We start from the raw sequence: 5,000 nt of genomic DNA on the forward strand, positions 1-5,000 counted from the left end.
AAGCCACTAAGGTTCCACCGAGATTTGAACTCGGATCACTGGATTCAAAGTCCAGAGTGCTAAACATTACACCATGGAACCTTGGCAAGCGCTATCTTTTCTCACCGAGCAGCAGAGAGTTAAGTCAATCAGCCAAGAAGAGCAATACCAAGGAGCCAGCGAAGGCTATGCTTTTTGAGACCATGTTTCCCAATTGGTTCCAGACAGCCAATTCCACAGGTACGACAGCAATAGCGCAACACCTCAGTTGGTCCCCACCCCGCCGTGAAAAGCCACTAAGGTTCCACCGAGATTTGAACTCGGATCAATGGATTCAAAGTCCAGAGTGCTAACCATTACACCATGGAACCACCACATCCTGACACCGGGCCGTCTGAGAGGCAGATAGCGATGAGGCTAGGTGGAACCAAGTAGAATGCAGGTGGTGTGTGGACAGTGGACCCCCTCGACCAAAAGCACACAGACATGGTTCCTCTGCCGAAACCCAGGATCGAACCAGGGCCCTTTAGATCTTCAGTCTAACGCTCTCCCAACTGAGGTATTTCTGCCTGGTCTGTACTACAGGCTTGCAGGCAGGGGTTTCTGTGACACTGGCCATCACTTGTGAAACGAGCAGAAGCTGAAGGTCCCAAAGAGCAAAACAGTGGCCCGTACGTGGATCGAACCCGCGACCTTGGCGTTATTAGCACCACGCTCTAACCAACTGAGCTAACCGGCCTCGCTTTGCAAAGGTTTGATGACCAATTTCCCAGAAATATCCTGCTTGCCCGTGACCCTAATGAGGCTGAAGAGATTAAAAGCAGAAGCACGGGCTCGTCCGGGATTTGAACCCGGGACCTCTCGCACCCAAAGCGAGAATCATACCCCTAGACCAACGAGCCGACTCTGAAGCACTTCCAGCTGCTGCCTGGCTGCAAACATTATTGTTTGCATGGCTTAAAGCACACTCTTTTAATCAAATCTAAAACTAAACGGTAGCCAGTGCAAAGTTGCCAGCGAACAAGGAAATACTGTCTCTTTTCTTTGTGGCCTTTGGAAATCCTGCTGCAGCACCTGCACACATGCTAGGGATCGGTCCTCGCCGGTGCTTTTGAAAGAGATGGACACCTCTCTGGCGTCGAGGGGAATTAGCTCAAATGGTAGAGCGCTCGCTTAGCATGCGAGAGGTAGCGGGATCGATGCCCGTATTCTCCACGTGGGGTCCTGCCCTTTTATGCTCACTTCAAGGGGCACTCCCGAGACGTGCTTTTGAGGATCACTGCTATCGAAAAGTTTTTTTCTGGTGGGATCCTGCGCACATTCCTGGCAAAAGCAGGTCCCACCGAGATTTGAACTCAGATCGCTGGATTCAGAGTCCAGAGTGCTAACCATTACACCATGGAACCTTGGCAAAGCTGTCTTTTCTCACCGAGCAGCAGAGAGTTAAGTCAATCAGCCAAGAAGAGCAATACTAAAGAGCCAGCGAAGGCTATGCTTTTTGAGACCATGTTTCCCAATTGGTTCCAGACAGCCAATTTCACAGGTACGAAAGCAATAGCGCAACACCTCAGTTGGTCCCCACCCCGCCGTGAAAAGCCACTAAGGTTCCACCGAGATTTGAACTCGGATCACTGGATTCAAAGTCCAGAGTGCTAAACATTACACCATGGAACCACCACACCCTGACAGCGGGCCGTCTGAGAGGCAGATAGCGATGAGGCTAGGTGGAACCAAGTAGAAAGCAGGTGGTGTTTGGACAGTGGACCCCCTCGACCAAAAGCACACAGACATGGTTCCTTTGCCGAAACACGGGATCGAACCAGGGACCTTTAGATCTTCAGCATAACGCTCTCCCAACTGAGCTATTTCGGCCTGGTCTGTACTACAGCCTTGCAGGCAGGGGTTTCTGTGACACTGGCCATCACTTGTGAAACGAGCAGAAGCTGAAGGTCCCAAAGAGCAAAACAGTGGCCCGTACGGGGATCGAACCCGCGACCTTGGCGTTATTAGCACCACGCTCTAACCAACTGAGCTAACCGGCCTCGCTTTGCAAAGGTTTGATGACCAATTTCCCAGAAATATCCTGCTTGCCCGTGACCCTAATGAGGCTGAAGAGATTAAAAGCAGAAGCACGGGCTCGTCCGGGATTTGTACCCGGGACCTCTCGCACCCAAAGCGAGAATCATACCCCTAGACCAACGAGCCGACTCGGAAGCACTTCCAGCTGCTGCCTGGGTGCAAACATTGTTGTTTGCATGGCTTAAAGCACACTCTTTTAATCAAATCTAAAACTAAACGGTAGCCAGTGCAAAGTTGCCAGCGAATAAGGAAATACTGTCTCTTTTCTTTGTGGCCTTTGGAAATCCCGCTGCAGCACCTGCACACATGCTAGGGATCGGTCCTCGCCGGTGCTTTTGAAAGAGATGGACACCTCTCTGGCGTCGAGGGGAATTAGCTCAAATGGTAGAGCGCTCGCTTAGCATGCGAGAGGTAGCGGGATCGATGCCCGCATTCTCCATGTGGGGTCCTGCCCTTTTACGCTCACTTCAAGGGGCACTCCCGAGACGTGCTTTTGAGGATCACTGCTATCGAAAAGTTTTTTTCCGGTGGGATCCTGCGCACATTCCTGGCAAAAGCAGGTCCCACCGAGATTTGAACTCGGATCGCTGGATTCAGAGTCCAGAGTGCTAACCATTACACCATGGAACCTTGGCAAGCGCTGTCTTTTCTCACCGAGCAGCAGAGAGTTAAGTCAATCAGCCAAGAAGAGCAATACCAAAGAGCCAGCGAAGGCTATGCTTTTTGAGCCCATGTTTCCCAATCGGTTCCAGACAGCCAATTTCACAGGTACGACAGCAATAGCGCAACACCTCAGTTGGTCCCCACCCCGCCGTGAAAAGCCACTAAGGTTCCACCGAGATTTGAACTCGGATCACTGGATTCAAAGTCCAGAGTGCTAAACATTACACCATGGAACCTTGGCAAGCGCTGTCTTTTCTCACCGAGCAGCAGAGAGTTAAGTCAATCAGCCAAGAAGAGCAATACCAAAGAGCCAGCGAAGGCTATGCTTTTTGAGACCATGTTTCCCAATTGGTTCCAGACAGCCAATTTCACAGGTACGACAGCAATAGCGCAACACCTCAGTTGGTCCCCACCCCGCCGTGAAAAGCCACTAAAGTTCCACCGAGATTTGAACTCGGATCACTAGATTCAAAGTCCAGAGTGCTAACCATTACACCATGGAACCACCACATCCTGACACCGGGCCGTCTGAGAGGCAGATAGCGATGAGGCTAGGTGGAACCAAGTAGAATGCAGGTGGTGTGTGGACAGTGGACCCCCTCGACCAAAAGCACACAGACATGGTTCCTCTGCCGAAACCCGGGATCGAACCAGGGCCCTTTAGATCTTCAGTCTAACGCTCTCCCAACTGAGGTATTTCGGCCTGGTCTGTACTACAGGCTTGCAGGCAGGGGTTTCTGTGACACTGGCCATCACTTGTGAAACGAGCAGAAGCTGAAGGTCCCAAAGAGCAAAACAGTGGCCCGTACGGGGATCGAACCCGCGACCTTGGCGTTATTAGCACCACGCTCTAACCAACTGAGCTAACCGGCCTCGCTTTGCAAAGGTTTGATGACCAATTTCCCAGAAATATCCTGCTTGCCCGTGACCCTAATGAGGCTGAAGAGATTAAAAGCAGAAGCACGGGCTCGTCCGGGATTTGAACCCGGGACCTCTCGCACCCAAAGCGAGAATCATACCCCTAGACCAACGAGCCGACTCTGAAGCACTTCTAGCTGCTGCCTGGCTGCAAATATTATTGTTTGTATGGCTTAAAGCACACTCTTTTAATCAAATCTAAAACTAAACGGTAGCCAGTGCAAAGTTGCCAGCGAACAAGGAAATACTGTCTCTTTTCTTTGTGGCCTTTGGAAATCCTGCTGCAGCACCTGCACACATGCTAGGGATCGGTCCTCGCCGGTGCTTTTGAAAGAGATGGACACCTCTCTGGCGTCGAGGGGAATTAGCTCAAATGGTAGAGCGCTCGCTTAGCATGCGAGAAGTAGCGGGATCGATGCCCGTATTCTCCACGTGGGGTCCTGCCCTTTTACGCTCACTTCAAGGGGCACTCCCGAGACGTGCTTTTGAGGATCAGTGCTATTGAAAAGTTTTTTTCTGGTGGGATCCTGCGCACATTCCTGGCAAAAGCAGGTCCCACCGAGATTTGAACTCGGATCGCTGGATTCAGAGTCCAGAGTGCTAACCATTACACCATGGAACCTTGGCAAACGCTGTCTTTTCTCACCGAGCAGCAGAGAGTTAAGTCAATCAGCCAAGAAGAGCAATACCAAAGAGCCAGCAAAGGCTATGCTTTTTGAGCCCATGTTTCCCAATCGGTTCCAGACAGCCAATTTCACAGGTACGACAGCAATAGCGCAACACCTCAGTTGGTCCCCACCCCGCCGTGAAAAGCCACTAAGGTTCCACCGAGATTTGAACTCGGATCACTGGATTCAAAGTCCAGAGTGCTAACCATTACACCATGGAACCACCACATCCTGACAGCGGGCCGTCTGAGAGGCAGATAGCGATGAGGGTAGGTGGAACAAAGTAGAATGCAGGTGGTGTGTGGACAGTGGACCCCCTCGACAAAAAGCACACAGACATGGTTCCTCTGCCGAAACCCGGGATCGAACCAGGGACCTTTAGATCTTCAGTCTAACGCTCTCCCAACTGAGCTATTTCGGCCAGGTCTGTGTTACAGGCTTGCAGGCAGGGGTTTCTGTGAGACCGGCCATCATTTGTGAAACGAGCAGAAGCTGAAGGTCCCAGAGAGCAAAACAGTGGCCCGTACGGGGATCGAACCCGCGACCTTGGCGTTATTAGCACCACGCTCTAACCAACTGAGCTAATGAGGCTAGGTGGAACCAAGTAGAATGCAGGTGGTGTGTGGACAGTGGACCCCCTCGACCAAAAGCACACAGACATGGTTCCTCTGCCGAAACACGGGATCGAACCAG

The sequence above is a fragment of the Gobio gobio genome, assembly GCF_949357685.1.
Source record: "Gobio gobio genome assembly, chromosome: 5".
NCBI classification, from domain to species: Eukaryota; Metazoa; Chordata; class Actinopteri; order Cypriniformes; family Gobionidae; genus Gobio; species Gobio gobio.